Source organism: Chrysemys picta, chromosome 21 (assembly GCF_011386835.1).
Source record: "Chrysemys picta bellii isolate R12L10 chromosome 21, ASM1138683v2, whole genome shotgun sequence".
Taxonomy (NCBI): Eukaryota; Metazoa; Chordata; order Testudines; family Emydidae; genus Chrysemys; species Chrysemys picta.
Genome location: NC_088811.1, coordinates 13,854,306 through 13,871,794, shown reverse-complemented (window position 1 = coordinate 13,871,794; position 17,489 = coordinate 13,854,306). Strand labels below are relative to the sequence as shown.

The 17,489-nt window shown below is 43.0% G+C and overlaps 1 protein-coding gene across 10 annotated transcripts in view; it reads right to left on the bottom strand.

Moving 5' to 3' along the window:
• The window catches only part of KAZN (kazrin, periplakin interacting protein), a 756,723-nt gene that overhangs the window by 372,489 nt on the left and 366,745 nt on the right, over positions 1-17,489 (bottom strand). The gene's annotated exons all lie outside the window — the stretch shown is intronic.

Here is a 17,489-nt window from a genome sequence, read left to right as displayed (position 1 = left end):
AAGAAAGGTGTTGCAGAGGAGTGCTTTGTTGGGGATTTTTATTTTTACACACAAGTTACTGCATGTATCAGAGCAAGCCAAAGCAATGTACTTTGTACTTGGTGTGGAAAGTGGTGAGAACTCTGTACTACAAAGGGGTTTGACCGGCCTGGTTCTTTCCCTTGCTAATCTTCAAGATTTCTCAGCCTCAGAATCCCTCTTTATAGTGGACCACAAGCTAAATATGAGTCAACAGTGTGATGCTGTTGCAAAAAAAGCAAACATGATTCTGGGATGCATTAACAGGTGTGTTGTGAGCAAGACACGAGAAGTCATTCTTCCGCTCTACTCTGCTCTGGTTAGGCCTCAGCTGGAGTATTGTGTCCAGTTCTGGGCGCCGCATTTTAAAAAAGATGTGGAGAAATTGGAAAGGGTCCAAAGAAGAGCAACAAGAATGATTAAAGGTCTTGAGAACATGACCTATGAAGGAAGGCTGAAAGAACTGGGTTTGTTTAGTTTGGAGAAGAGAAGACTGAGAGGGGACATGATAGCAGTTTACAGGTATCTAAAAGGGTGTCATGAGGAGGAGGGAGAGAACTTGTTCACCTTAGCCTCTAAGGATAGAACCAGAAACAATGGGTTTAAACTGCAGCAAGGGAGGTCTAGGTTGGACATTAGGAAAAAGTTCCTAACTGTCAGGGTGGTTAAACACTGGAATAAATTGCCTAGGGAGGTTGTGGAATCTCCATCTCTGGAGATATTTAAGAGTAGGTTAGATAAATGTCTATCAGGGATGGTCTAGACAGTATTTGGTCCTGCCATGCGGGCAGGGGACTGGACTCGATGACCTCTCGAGGTCCCTTCCAGTCCTATAATCTATGATTCTATGATTCTATGATTCTTTCAGCTGTCGGAACTGTGCATCAAGGAGAGGATAAATCACCGGTCTGTTGCTGTTTTCAAGCCTCCATTTTTAGTTGTATCCTGAGCAATCTTTTCCCTGGGAAGACTTTAATGCCTGCTGAAGTCCTTGAACTATTTAAATGCAGAATGGGATCACATTCTGAAAAGCACATCCCAGAGTATAGTATTTTCTGCGGCATGAAAAAAAAAATATGGAGAAGACAGATGACAACTGATTTAAAATTAAGTAAAAAAATAATGAATAATAATGAAAAGGTTTTAGCTAAACTAAAATAAGAGTTTCCACACAATTTAACTAAACCGAACAAATGTGTGTGTAGACAAAGCCTAAGGAACCTGGAGTCTATAAAACTGCACTTTATACCACAAGAACAAGCTCTCTTTCTCTTGTGACAGCCCAGTCTTCAGAACTGGTTTAACTCAATGGATTGAAAATCGCTCCTTAATTTCACCTAGTGCAGTACAATGCGCATGTGTGTGGACAAGAATAATGAAATCCAAAACAGGGCTAGTCTACACTACCCGCCTGGATCGGCGGGTAGAAATCGATCTCTCAGGGATCGATTTATCGCGTCTCATCTAGACGGATAAATCGATCCCCGAATAGACGCGAGTACTCCCACCTCATCAGGAGGAGTAAGCGCCGTCGATGGGGGGAGCCGCGGCGGTCGATTTTTTGCCATCCTCACAGCGGGGTAAGTCGAATAGGATACGTCGAATTCAGCTACGCTATTCACGTAGCTAAATTTGTGTATCTTAAATCGATTCCCCACCCTAGTGTAGACCTAGCCACAGTGTGTGTCTTCAAGATCAGAGAACAGAACCTTAATAGCAGGAATAGATTTTTAAATGAACACACTTCTCCTGGCCTAAGATAATAAGCTGGTGTAATTCTTCTTCATTTTCAAAAGGGGGTTTAATAATATGAGCGCTGTACATGAGGATTGGGGGGTGTCAGACAAGGTCAAATTAATTTACACAGCCATATCAAGGAGTTCCCCCGGTAGGCCTTGATCCTGCAAACAGACCCATGTAGTCAGATCCCCACAGCCACACAGAGCCCGTGTGTTTAAAGTGATTGACCAAGTGTTTGCAGGATTAGCTCACACTATAGCTCTAGTCGAGACCATTTAGATAGCTTGTAAACTAACCGTTAAATGCAATTTTATAAAGTTAGGATTTAATTTTGATTCGTTTCATTGGCACTCACCCCCAAAGCATCTAAGCACCTCACCAATGCTTCACTTTTAACGCCTTTGTTAGGTAGGGAAGTATTCTTCCCATTTTTACAGGTGGGTAAACTGAGCCCTCGGGAGATTGCAACCTGGATTTTCAAAAATCACCCACAATTGGGTCCGGATTTTAAGAAGAGCTCAACACTCAGACTATAAGCTCTTTGGGGCAGGGACCAGCTGTTTTTATTCTGCGTTTGTCCAGTGCCTAGCACAGGGGTCCATGACTACACTTACTAGGCATTGAGGGAATACTAGGATGCTGAGAGCTCTTGTGAAAAAAAAATCTAGCTGGAAGTCACCAATGGGAGCTGCTGAATATCGAGCCCATTTGAAAAATATAGTCCTTGGTGGCTCTCTCAAGATCAGCAAGTGTGTTGCAAGAACATAACTCTGGTGGCCGGTCCTGCGGTGCCTTCATCACACAACACACAGGCCAGATCCGCAGTGATGGAAATCAGCATCACTCAATAGATATTAATGGAGCGACACCAATTTATAATGGCACGACCTGTTTTGCTTTGTGTTTGTATTACTTAGATATAAATAAAATAAGGCAATCAATCTATATATCTAGCGATAGATATATGACAAAGGCAGTTAGAGCTCTGGAGAGGAGACTATTTTATATAGAGATGGTATAAATCCAAATAAATATTCTGAACTTTATATAGGCTGTAACATTTAAAAAAAAATAACTCTCCATAAATCTACATTTTAAAACGTGTCACTGCAGGAAAGCGATTTTCAAAAATATTCTTAAAGCCCAATAACCTTTTCTGTGTCCCTTTAGTAAGAGCTATCCCTAGATCCCCAAGCTGGGCCTCTGGCTGGCTAGTTCTGCTTCATCTTGACGATGCTTAGATACTGTAAACATTACACAAGCCAGGCTGCTGCCAAAGCTATTCTCCAATCACTGCATGCCCCTTCTTCACAGGAGCAGGGCACTGATGTAGGGGGTGGCTAGGGTGCAGGAACTCCCCATGGAAAGAAATCTACAGAGGGAAAGAGGCGGAAAATTCTCAGCACTATATAGGGGCGTTTGGCCTAGGTCAGCACAATGCAGAAGGTCGTCATCTTAAAGCGCCCTCTGTCACAAAGCTTTAATTCGTGGCATTAACTTTGCCTCATAGGCATCAATGTTTCATGAAGGACTCCTGTTAAAGCTCCTTAGGGTGACCAGACAGCAAACGTGAAAAATTGGGACGTGGGTGGGGTGTAATAGGAGCCTATATAAGAAAGACCCAAAAATTGGGACTGTCCCTATAAAATCAGGACATCTGGTCACCCTAAAGCTCCTACAAAAGGCTCAGGATCGATACTTATTCCCTGGATTTACAAGCTCTTCTTGCTCCAAAACATTAGGGGTCTACTGTAGCATCAGAAGGCCTTGAATGTAACACTTCTGCTTTTCTTACTGTATAAACCAGAAACTAAGCAGCTATTGCAGGTTTAAGTCTCAGTGTGCTACTTAACCATCTGCTGTTCTCTAGCATCAGGAGTGATGCTAAAGTTTCCTTCTTGTGCTGTTACAGGAACTAGCTTTATTGCTCTCCTGAACTCAAGGGCCTGAGCATTTGCCTTGATCTCCTTTGCATGTCCTGATTTAACACTGTCGAAGTCAATGCGACTTTGTGCTCAACAGAACATCCTTGATGCAGATTTGAAAATAAAACAATATATGTCAAGCCTAGGTAGTAGAGGGGGGTAACGTTTATCTACTCGATGTTTCAAAAATATACACAGATTTTATTTCTTACAAAAATGTGGTACAAAAATATCTTTCATATAAGCTCACTTTTGACATAATTTCAGCCTGATGCAATTAGAAATGGCAGGGATGTTAACACACCAAAATTAGGGGAGGTTACCAAATATTACACACACATTGGCATGGATTGGTAGTTTGTTGTCTTAGGGCACAATTCTGAAAAAACTTACACCTATGCTTAAAGTTAAGCAGAGAATAAGTCCCAGAGAAGTCAATGAAGACTGTTCAGGCACCTAAAATTAGCTACATGGAGGTTTCTAGAACCAGATCCTTAAAGTCAACTTTGACCTAAGACTTATATGTACGTGCGCATAAACACACACACACACACATCTGGCATATACATTGTAATAGAAACAGTTTTTCCTTCAAATAATAAACAGTCCCCTGCCATTGTTCGAAAGCCAAACACTTCAGATTGTGTTAGTGCATGAGAATTAAAAGGAGTAACCAACTAGAAATTCCGTACAGAATAACCAACCAACAGTGGAACTGACTAGACTGTTTTCATCGGTAAACTCCACAGAAATGCAAGAAGTGAAACCAACAAAAGTCCAACAGTGAAAAGTAAATCAGGTTTTAAAAATTCTTTTGGCATTATTCTCTCACTATTCTAATACACCAGTGTAAATCTGGCCTGACTTCAATGGCATCTCAATAGGATGATGGCAGATTTACACAGGCATAATGGCACGGAATAGGACATTCTGAGTTTAAAGAATCTAAAGTGGTATCTGTAGCACAGAGAATTTTAACCTGATGTTTTCCCATATTTCAGGCCAGTTTTTCAAAGTGGATGCATAAACTCTAGCCACATAGCTATTCACTTGCTGCAACCACAAATCCTGCATTTGTGCACGTAAATAAGCATTTACTTGTGGAAATCAGATCAAGGTGCTTCTCAATGGGCATTTAATTATAAAACAGCCCAGTCTGCCTGCACATGCAAATGTGCGATCTGTGGATGGATGCAGCAGATGTGCATGCAAAATCTGCTAATGCAAGTTAGCTGCCCTCCTACGATGAAAAGTTAGCCCCCTAAGTAGCTACTTCAGGCCTCTTGGAACAGTGTTTGTTTCCTGAAATATGCTAAAAAACAACGAATTTCACATAATAGAGGATTTCAGGTTCTAAAGAAAGAGACAGACAAGAAGTGGGTTGGATAGATTTACAGCAAGAAGTTGCAAGACTGCTGTGATAGTTTGGTCATGCTGCCACTTCTGATGCCTTCTGCTTCCACAGACTCTGCCTGCAAGGGTCAGGGTGGCAATGCTCTGTCCTTTCTCATGCAGATTTGGACAAAATCTATTTCAGTCCCCGAATAGACAAGAGACAGACTGAGTCTGAACACTGCTCTTTGAAAGTGTTTGCGTGTGGAATATTGCCTTCCCAAATGTACCAGGCTAGAGTGTCTCTGTGATTCCTTTGATATTACTGGATATTTAAAAACAAGAACTCTCCTCCTCAGACTCCAGCTCTTCTCGTGGATCATATGAGGATGCTAGTGTCCAGGGCTTGCAATATCCTATGTTGCCACAATGCCTTTTTTTTTGGGGGGGGGGGGGGGGGGAGGGGGGGGACACCTGTTTGCAAGCCAATACACCGCCTGCTGTCCCCATCGGGTCTTCTCAGCATTACCGCAGTTGCCTCTTATTGACTATGTGAGTTTCAGATTATTCTCCATCACAACCACATGGATGGGCATACACTTGACTATTTGCTGTGCTCTGCCCATATTTCTGACCTCTCTAAGGTCCCTTTGTGCCCAGCTGCCATGCTCACTGGTGTTTGCAACACCTTCCAATTTAATCATCATTTACTAATTTAATTAACATTCTGCTTATTCCTTCCGCCAGATCACTAAAGAAGTTGATAAATCAAACATGCACTCAGGAAACATGATTTGGATTTGTGATGCTCCCTGGAGGACTTGGGTCTATAAGCTAATGAATGAAATACAGTGAGATATAAATACAGCATTTTCATCTGTGACAGTCAGATAGAATCATTCTCCAGCGCCGTGTGAGTTAGGCAAAGGAAAACTGTACTCCTTTCCTTCCAAAGAGCATAGGAAATTCCGCATGAAGACCACCAACATACAAATAGACTGAAAACTGAAGATGGCAATTCATTTGATAAATCACCACCTTTCACTCACCGTACTATCAGGTGCTTTTGCTTCAAGAAAATGCAAGAACCAAACCAAAGAGAAATTGTTTATTCTAAATGCAAGGTGGAGGCACAGAACGCTGTGCTATGTGTCATGTGTGTCAGACCCATGAGGGTTAGAGGGGCCAGGCTGGCTGTTATGATTGAATCACAGGTTGTTCCACACCACAAAGTATCAGCGTCATGGAAGTATCTAGGCATCTCATCGCTGCTGAAACAGCAGCTTTGTAGCATTCCTTTCCCGCCTCTGACATTTAATGACATATATCAGGAATCGCAGCAGCCCTTACTACATCAAGTTGCAATGTAGGACAGTCAGGTGTTGTTATACTGCTGAAGGAGCACTACACTGTTATATGGACAAAATCATTTTGCCTTCCTCAGGTACAATATGTACAGTGTCAAAGATAGGCTGGATAATACTTATAGATAAATATAGGAATCCAATTCCCCAGGCAGCAAATTCACTTTAAAGAAAACAAAACACCACATAAATGGATGTTGGACAAACAATTTGAAAATTGTGATGAATACTGAAAGCCAAAGGGAGAGCTTAAAGGGGTTTATGTAGAGAATATCTTTTACGTATTTTTAGACCATTACCTCCAAAAGGAAAGAAAACAGAAACACAGAACCTTTAACCTCAATATCAACGGCAGAGATACTGCCTAGATAGCAGCTTTCGCTGGAAAGAGAAGGTTTATATACTACTTTGCATGTCAGTGGTGACAGGCGGTAACTAGATTGACCTCCTGTCTCCTATTTTAAGGGACATCTCCTTTATTCAGTGCTTAATGTCCTGCAACCAGTGGCCAATAAGGACCTATTAAGAGGCATCTGTCTGAGAAAAGACTGTTTTCCAGAAACAATCATGCAAACGATGCTGCTCTATTTCAGACAGTCATCCCTTAGTCCCTTGAAACACAGCAGGGATCCAGAATTGCAGTAGCCCACCTGTCCATTTGCAATCATGAAGTTTTGCTTTATTTATGGATTTGTGCTTACAAGCTTGTCTGGCATGATGGAGGACTTCCAATCTCCGAGAGTACCCGTAGTTTGGAAAATTCCTACGGCGCCCAGGAGACAGGTTATTTAAATGCTAATGAGAGGTGGTGAGACAGAAAAATTAAGAGATGCCGCAGGGTTGCCAAGGTGTATTCACCCAACACTTCTAGAAGGGCTGAAGTTGGAACAAACCTCGTAGGAAGGGTTTGAATGATCAATCGAGAAGAGCAGAAGAGTTAACATTCCCTTCCCCCACCTCTCTTTTATATCACTGAACAGAGGAACCAGTCACAGAGACGGATGGAGACCTTCTCCAAGGGAGGAGGTTGAGAAGTGGAAAAGTCCCTCTTGGATAGCCTGAAAGATAGGTGGAGTTTCAATAGAATGATATGTGCAGCTCACCCTACCTAGGATGACTGAGGAGTGTTTTCCCCCAACAGTGTGAGAAAAGCTTATAGAAACAGCTCTCAAAGACCAGAGTTGAGGAGACACCAGTCCGAAAACGCCTCCACGAGAGATAGAGACTAGTCCTAGAGCTGCATGGACAAATGACCTGAGGTAAGAAGGGTCCTGGTCTTTACCAAGTGTAATTCCAAGCTAAGATTACTTAGGGCCTTCAGCAATAATGTAGTTTGAGTAAGAAACATGCCAAGGCTACTATGCTTTGCAATTAACCCTAAAAATCTCTAAGGTTTTCTTTATCATAATCTCTAAATAACTACCAGGAGGGGCTCATGCTGTAAAGTCCTTCCCCCAAGTTCAGATCCACAGGTTTGGTTTTGGACCCAACTCTGATAGATAAAAAGCAAAGTGGTATTTGTCCATGAGTCCCACTGTAATAACTGTGGATAACAGATTCCCATACTGGGACCAGTGCAGTTATGTGGCTTTGTTTGCCTAACTGGCTAATAGGGAGAAAGGTAAGGACTGCTGGTTAAAACAGAACTGGACAGTGGGTTTAAAGCCCCAGCCCACAGAAATAACTCTGGCAAAGCATAAGGGTAGCACTGAAAAAAGCTCAGACCAACTCCTACCACAGTTAAACCATGAGCCAATGACGTCTACACTTGTCAGCATTTTTTGACCCATAGGAATGCAAAAAAAAAAAAAAAATTCATTCAATCATCAAAAAGTACCTACTCTTCCCTGCTATTCATCATTTATGAAAGGCAAAATAACTAACAAAGCAAGTTCATACTTGCCTGCATAAATGGGCAGGAAGGAAATTGCCTGCCATAGGCAGATTGTAACATGTGAAAGTCACACAGTATGTAATCAGAAAGTTTCCCCCATGCACAAGTTCTTCTTAAGATTCCTCTTTTGTGATTATGCTTGTCACAGAGACAGTTATTGTAAACATGTTTACTGAGTTCACCACCGGACCAGGAACTTGTTATCGCCGGTCACCATATTTTTAACAACATCTACAATCATTTGCCTACGAATAATACAATTTCCTTTTATATTGCTGCAGATAACATCTTTTTTCTATGATTATGAAATGGAAATGTCTGCAGCATCAACAAAAACAGGGGGGACACACACAGCATTTTGTGCTCTCAGATACTCCATTGGGCAAAGCACGGAGTAACATTTTGCAAGCAGATGATGCATTCTGCCAGGGACAATATTTATCTTGCCAGAATTCCTTAAGTATGCACATTGTGATAAATACTGTGTTTTGTGCACCACTTGTATTGCTATCTACAGGATAGCAGGTTTGAGCAGGGGGTTGGACTCGATGACCTCCTGAGGTCCCTTCCAACTCTGATATTCTATGATTCTATGTTTTGCTCTGGATACACTCCTATATATCCCATTGACATTAATGGGAGCTATGCATACATATAGAGACAGAAATAGACTCCTCTATGTAACATACATATTAAGATGGACTTTTAGTCCAATACAATAGAACACCTCAATAGAGAAGTCTATGGGATGGGACTGCAAGATCTAGGCAACAAGTCAGTTGAGTGATGGGATGCAGAGCTGAGAATATTCTCGATTTAGCACATTGAAGTCAGAACTGCAGCATCTTTGTTTTTCTATTTTTTGCCCTGTTGTGATCATTTTTTTATCATGCTACAATGAAGAACAGCATAACTAATGAGATGGCTGTAGGCCTCTCATGCCAACCCAAAGAGGACAGCATCAGAGAAAGGTCTTGGCCACTGGTATTACAAGGAAGCTCTACAACGGTAACCATCTGTTGCATTTTGCTTAAGGTGAGTTCCTTCATCATCAATTGTCCAGATCTACCTACCTCACTACAGGAAAGAAAGGAGAAAAGGGCAGTGTCTCCCAAGGCTGAGAAATGTCGAATGAAAAAAAAAAATTGGTCATCTGGGCTGTAATTTAGATGGGAAGCCCAAGACAAACTGAAGAATCCAGTGGGAAGTTCATCCTCATAAGGATTTTATTTTAATCACGCACAGGTTTCCAGAATAACTAGACTGGGGCCATTCTGACCTTACATGTGATAAGTAGAGTCCAAAGTGTGGTTAATCTTTTTTCTTCCAAAACAAAATTGCATCATGCATCACACATCTGGGAGAATTTGCCCCATAGCAAATTAGATCTTAAGAGGCAGCAAGCATCTGCAATTCATATTTTTAGGGGTGCAATTCTGCAAGGTGCTGAGTGTCCTCAATTCCCCCCTGAAAAGTCAACAGAATCAAAGAACCAGAGAACTAACAAAAATTGCATTAGAGAACTAAATTTTTTAGTATGTAAAATCTCAACTATTTTATGATTAGAAATAACATTTTTAGCTCTCCTAAATTTCCCAAATGCAAATCTTCCAGTTGCTAGTTACACACCTGACTGAAATCTACACTATCTTCATGGCTTTATCATGTGCATTATTGTTTTAAGCTTTTGGTGGGTTTTTTCATTGCTTTAACATTTTTATACCCATTTTTTATTGAAGGAATAATGAACATTCTTTTGCAATTTTAATTATGAATTTCATACTGCTATCCTAGGGACATATACAGAGACTCAGGATGAGATGAGAGCAGCTTTGCTAAACAGGGATAAATCTAGTATACTATAGAGGGATATACCTTTTATTAGTCTTTCGTGTTGGTCTAATTAATGGTATTGCCCACTGAACTACGTACACACGCTTACAGAAACTCAAGACATGCAGAAAACAAGCCCAAGGGGAACCAGAGAATGGTTAATAAATTTCCACCGATTATCCTGGACACTGACTCTACCTCCATCTATAACACCTGTTTGTAACTGATTATACCAACTCAACCTCCCATTTAAGCCATTTTGTTTGGCAAATGTCTTTGACTGCTGATAGCAAAATATAGGAATAAACCTGTCCTGAGAGCATCAATCCAAGTTCTCTCTTTCTCCCCACCAACCTCCCATTAGGGAGACATCATCACTCATTTGTTTTTCCTTATTAAAGCATTGTTGAGGCCAGGAGAAATGTGTAGAATTACATTGCTGAAGGGTGGTGGTGGGGAGCTAATATTTGCTTCTCCACTAATGACCCAAAATAAATTAACAAATGAGAGCACTTTCTCAGTAGTTTTATTTAAGCAAAAATATTCCCTGTTTGGATTCTTTAATCACCAGCTGCAAGGAAAATGGGCCAGCACGAAACTCAGAAAATTCTCAATGCTCTAAGCCAATTTTCCCTTTAAGAGTTAAACACAGAAGAAAAACTGTCCCCAGCCAATGCTACAAGGAATCGGTTTTGAGTATCCAGAGTCTGATCCGGACATTTTCAGGAGTACAGTATCCACTGATTCAGCATACCCAACTTGAGATGCCTTGGGCCTGATTTTCAGAAGCGGGTATCTAACAACCCAAAATCAGAGGCCGCTTTTGAAAGTTTTGAGGTCAGTCTATAAGCGCCAACCTCTCCCCAGCCCTTCTCCTCCTACCTGCTAATTAAGGCTAGTACACGAGTTCTCAAACTGGGGGTCGGGACTCCTCAAGGGGTCATGAGGTTATTACATGGGGGGTCGCGAGCTGTCAACCTCCACCCCAAATCCCAAATGCCTCCAGCATTTATAATGGTGTTAAATATATTTAAAAGTGTGTTTAATTTATTACGGAGGTCACTGTCATAGGCTTGCTGTGTGAAAGGGGTCGCCAGTAAAAAAGTTTGAGACCCACTGGGCTAGTACAAAGGGCAATTCACACAAACCCATGCAGATCCAGTAACAACCCAGCGCCAGTCTGATACAAGTGCTGTATATACAAGTGCCAGTCTGATACAAGTGCCAGTATATCTTTTTTGAGATGAGGAGACCACATCTTTACGCCGTACTCAAGATGTGGGCGTACCATGGATTTATATAAGGGCAATAAGATATTCTCAGTCTTATTCTCTATCCCTTTTTTAATGATTCCTAACATTCTGTTTGCTTTTTTGACTGCTGCTGCACACTGAGTGGATGTCTTCAGAGAACTATCCACGATGACTCCAAGATCTCTTTCCTGATTAGTTGTAGCTAAATTAGCCCCCATCATATTGTATGTATAGTTGGGGTTATTTTTCCACAATGTGCATTACTTTACATTTATCCACATTAAATTTCATTTGCCATTTGTTGCCCAATCACTTAGTTTTGTGAGATCTTTTTGAAGTTCTTCACAGTCTGCTTTGGTCTTAACTATCTTGAGCAGTTTAGTATCATCTGCAAACTTTGCCACCTCACGGTTTACCCCTTTCTCCAGATCATTTATGAATAAGTTGAATAGGATTGGTCCTAGGACTGACCGTTGGGGAACACCATTAGTTACCCCTCCCCATTCTGAAAATTTACCATTTATTCCTACCCTTTGTTCCCTGTCTTTTAACCAGTTCTCAATCCATGAAAGGATCTTCCCTCTTATCCCATGACAACTTAATTTATGGCTTCAGAGTAGCAGCCGTGTTAGTCTGTATCCGCAAAAAGAACAGGAGTACTTGTGGCACCTTAGAGACTAACAAATTTATTAGAGCATAAGCTTTCGTGGACTACAGCCCACTTCTTCGGATGCATATAGAATGGAACATATATTGAGGAGATATATATACACACATACAGAGAGCATGAACAGGTGGGAGTTGTCTTACCAATTCTGACTTAATTTATGTAAGAGCTTTTGGTGAGGGACTTTATCAAAGGCTTTCTGGAAATCTAAGTACACTGTGTCCACTGGATCCCCCTTGTCCACATGTTTGTTGACCCCTTCAAAGAACTCTAATAGATTAGTAAGACATGATTTCCCTTTACAGAAACCATGTTGACTTTTGCCCAACAATTTATGTTCTTCTATGTGTCTGACAATTTTATTCTTTACTATTGTTTCTACTAATTTGCCCGATACGGACGTTAGACTTACCGGTCTGTAATTGCCAGGATCACCTCTAGAGCCCTTTTTAAATACTGGCGTTACATTAGCTATCTTCCAGTCATTGGGTACAGAAGCCGATTTAAAGGACAGGTTACAAACCATAGTTAATAGTTCTGCAATTTCACATTTGAGTTCTTTCAGAACTCTTGGGTGAATGCCATCTGGTCCTGGTGACTTGTTACTGTTAAGTTTATCAATTAATTCCAAAACCTTCTCTAATGACACTTCAATCTGTGACAATTCCAGGTCAGGTTTGGGAATCTCCCTAACATCCTCAGCCGTGAAGACTGAAGCAAAGACTCGTGCTGGTGCTTTCACTCCCGTGTCAGGAAATGGGCAGGGATTCCATGAGACATTGGTAGACATTTCAGCAGCATTTTCTGAACCACCAAAGGCTCCTGACAGAGCTTATGATGGAACAGGTGGAAGAGGAGGACGACGACACAGACATGGCAGACTCAAAACGGCTGATGCTGCTCACGATGCTCGGTACAGTCACTGATGCCCCCTATATATACTGGCACTTCTGGAGCAGGGCCGCAAGCACAGACTGGCGGGATCACATCGTCATTCACCCCTGGAATGACCAGCAATGGGTCCAGAACTTACTCATGAAGAAAGCTACATTTCTGGAGCTTTGTGAGCAGCTTGCCTCAGCCCTCCAGCCTTAAAGACGCTTGCATGAGAGAGGCCTTACCAGTCCAGAAGCAGGTTGCTATAACCATCTGGAAGTTGGTGACCCCACGCTGCTACAGGTCTGTTGCCAATCAGTTTAATATTAGAAAGTCGATGGTGGGTAAAATGGTGGCGGAGTTTTCTGAGGCGATCGGGGGTGTTGTTGACCCCAACGTGGTGGGCATAAAAGATATTCCTGAAGTAACTGCTGGTTTTAGATTCATAGACTTTAAGGTCAGAAGGGACCATTAAGGAGGTCTAGTCTGACCTCCTGCACAACGCAAGCCACAGAATCTCACCCACCCACTCCTGTAACAAACCCCTGACCTATGTCTGAGCTACTGAAGTCCTCAACTTGTGGTTTAAAGACTTCAAGGCGCAGAGAATCCTCCAGCAAGAGAATGGGGTTTCCAGACTGCGCCCGGGCCATTGAAGGGACTTGTGTGCCCATACTTTGCCCTCCTCAAGGATGACATGAGTACATAAACAGCAGGTCGCTAGTCCATTGCTATGCAGGCCCTCGTGGACCACAAAGGGTGATCTATGAATGTCAACATGGGTTGCACTGGAAAAGTTCATGTTGCCAGGGATTTTTTGCTGATCAGGAGTCTACATTCATGGACAGGCTGGGGCACTATTCCCACCAAATGACATTGTCATAAACAGAGTTACTATCCCTACCATTAATTTGAGAGACCTCGCACACCTCTCTTTTGCCTTGGCTTATAAAACCACACCCTGATTTCAGAGGCCCTGGCAAAAAGACAGTTGCATTACACTCGCAACAGGTGTAGAATGGTTACTGAATGTGCATTTGGCAGACTGAAATCCCATTGGAGAGGTCTACAGACCCATTTGGATTCCAGTAACATCAGTGCTGTCCGCATCGTTGTGGCTTGTGCTCATCACAATCTTTGTGAAGCCAGAGGTGAGCCATTTCCCCCGAATGGAGCTATGGCAGCGAGGGGCTGCTGGCCCATTACACTCAGCCAGAAAGGGCACCTGTCACCACTGCAGCTGGATGCACCCGGGCAACAGATGCTTTGGGATGCTTTGTGCGCCCACCTTATGAAACTGCATGGGCCAATGGAAGAGGGAGAACAGTACCTGTCTGAATGTGTTTCTGGGGCTATGGGGGTGGGGGGAGATGATTGCCATGCAATGTATTTCTTAATGACATGACCACTTATCAATGGGGGAGGGGGTTGATTCACCGTATGGACTGATGTAAAGAAATGACTGAAGCATGGACTGATGTAGATAAATCTTCTGAGGAATAGTGTTTGCATATTAATTCCTACTTGTCCCTGCTCATGTGTTTATCTTTATTATTTTAAATACACATTGTATAACGTGATGCAGTGATAACAATAAACTTATTAAAATAAAAAGCTTTATTTACAAACCTGCATTAGAAAAGTACAATATTAGCCCAGTACCACACCAAAACACCCATAACAACAGAACCTTACAAAAAAAAGTGCATGAACAATGCAAACAGTGAAACCATGTACAAGACAGAAACCCCGTCCTGTTTCATGTTCCCTGCTCCCCCGTTCTCCTTTCCCTTCCTTCCCTGTTTGCCACATACTCTTACTACAGCCCCACGATGTGCTGCTCCTGCTGCAAAGCCTCCTCTGGGACCGTTTTCAGCAACAAATCACTCCACTGTCCTCACTCAGCGCCTGCTGCTGGCTCCCATTAGTTCTCATGCTGGATTCTGGGGCCAGCAGGGCACCGTACCAGCTAGCCAGGTCCCCATGAACCACTGTTGGCTCCGTTCTGGGTGCCGTCCCCAGCATCCCGTCAAACTCATCATAAAATCACCTCGGTGAGTTGCCCATGATATGGTTCTGGTCCCTGGTGTTCCTGTATTTAGTCTTGGGCGCTTAATTTGCTCCCTGCACTGGTCACAGGTCCAGTAAATTTGCAGTACCGCCAGCTCCTTCACTATATGCTGCTATGCATGATCATTCCTGGTACTTTTCCCACTATCCACTGTTTTGCTGGCCTCGCACCAGAGGTTTACCAAAATCCGGCGGTGTACCCATGACCATGAAGCAGTGCACTTTGTGAAAGACTTCTTCTGGTCAGCCTCCATTGCAAACACAGAAGGATCTCCGATGGGGTGTCTGCAGCTCGGTGTTCAGAAGACAATGGAAGGGTTAACGTTGACTTACCGAGCTGTTGCACTTCACCAGGGGTCTGCTTCCATTTCCCTGGAGTTGACAGGAGATTCTTGGGATAGAGAAGTTGGCCCATGGGATTGTGGGATACTTTTGGCAAACTCCCTGCCCCCGAGTTGGGAGGGCTGCAGCTACACTGCAAAGCAATAGGGCTCGAACCCTCCATCCCTGCTGAGCAGGGGCTTGAGGGTACATCTGCAATAAGACACACTTGGCTGGCTGCAGCCAGCTGAGTCGGGCTAAGGGGCTGTTTAACTGCAGTGTCGTCTTCTGGGCTCGGGCTAGAATCCGGGCTCTAGGACCCTGCGAGATGGGAGGGTCCTAGAGCCCAGGCTCCAGTCCAAGCCCCAAAATCTACACTGCAATGAAACAGCCCCTGAGTTAGCTGTCACAGGCCAGCCAGGGGGGTTAATCTGCAATGTAGACAAGCCCTGAGCGATTTGTGTGTAGACAGAAGAGGAGGTTGGGCTCAAGCCTAAGTCTGAACCTGGGCTCCCACTGCAGTGCGGACATGGCCTAAGAAACAGACAAGGGATTCAAACCTATTTAGAAAAGTGCTTCCCATTAATCCTGCAATAGGTATAATCCCGAATCAAAGATGTGTTTTGCAGAATAAACACGACTATTAGACGAGTTACACGAGGGATGAAACCGGTCCCTAATGAATGCACTCAAACCACACTGAAGAGCACGGCGTAGCCAGATGTATTAGATTAGACCGTTGACTGAACTATCCTAGAAACGAGGCATGTCCAAGGAGAAATAGCACATAAAATGGTTCCCTGTAAAAGGGACTGAAGTGCAAAGTGGCTTTTACTGCCTTCACTTTGCTTGAAAGCAAAAATAAATTTTATTCCACTCCGTGTTACAAGGTGTTCACAACCGCTGACAGTCAATAAGGAGTTTTGCTTTTGACAGGCCTGGTTTGCTGCCTGTAATTACACAGTTAGTATGTTTCTTTATGCATCTTGGGTAAAGTTTTCCAAAGCATCTAAATGATTCAGAAGCCCGAGGCCCAGATCTGTAAAGGGACTTAGGTGCCTAAGTCTGCAGCTTAAGTGCCTAAGCCCCTGTTTTAGGTACCACTGTTATCCACAAAACCACCGCTCGGCTGATAACTTGGAGCCTAAATTTTTGCTGTGAAACTTCCCTAGGCGCCTCTGGGCACGTGTACTAGGCATCTGGGTGCTCATCGCACATCTAAGCCCCAGTGCAATCAACAAACCAGAGGAAGAGAGGCAAAGGAACGTCAGTCTCACCTGGGGGACCCAATCTGCGGGATGCCCACATCAGAATATCCCTTAGTACAGTGGGCAGAGCACTCTCTGGAGAGATGGGAGACCTCTGCTCAGATTTGTACTGGTATCAACTGCGCTCTGTTCCTTAGGATGACAATGATCATCTGTAACGTTTTGATTATACGATGCCAATCTAACCGAATACACACACTGTGTAGCATTGAAGTGCTTCCTCTTCAAAGATTCAAGCCATCACCTCAGCAAGCCGAAAATACTGGCAAATCGGGACAAAGCCATTCAGACACTCTGGGTACGTTAATAAAGATGGAAAAATTCAAGAAACGAACGAAGTTTCTGCAGGTGAATAAAATGAGAGTTTGTTTTTCCATAGCAGATAAGGCATAACTGCGAAAGATAAAAGCAAATCATTGGGCGTATTAAGGTTTATTAAAAAATAAATAATAATTCAGAAAAGGAAGGTGCACAGGAGGGAACCCTTTTATGATCACAGGATGAAGAATCTGCCTTCTGTAGAGGCTGCTGTCAAATTAAACCACAAAAATACAGCATTCAAATAGCACGGAGGGTCTACCGCAAGCCAGGAAATTCAGACCCTGATTCTCCTCCTTATGCGAATGTAAATGAGGAGTTGCTCCATTAAGTGAATAGAGATGCACGTATGTAAGGGGTGTGAATTCACCCCACTGCCATTTTCCTAAACAGAGCCTGCTGCGCCTAGATATTGCAATATAGACGGTGACGGACACAGCCTGGCCAGAGAACCTCACTGCCTCTGTGTCAGAAAGAGTTGTAAATAATCGCACCGCCTAGCTCTTATATATAGTGCTTTTCATCAGCACATCTAAAAGCGCCTCACAAGCGGCAATGTAGTTATCCTCACGACACCCCTGTGAGGTAGGGAAGTGCATTTATCTCATTA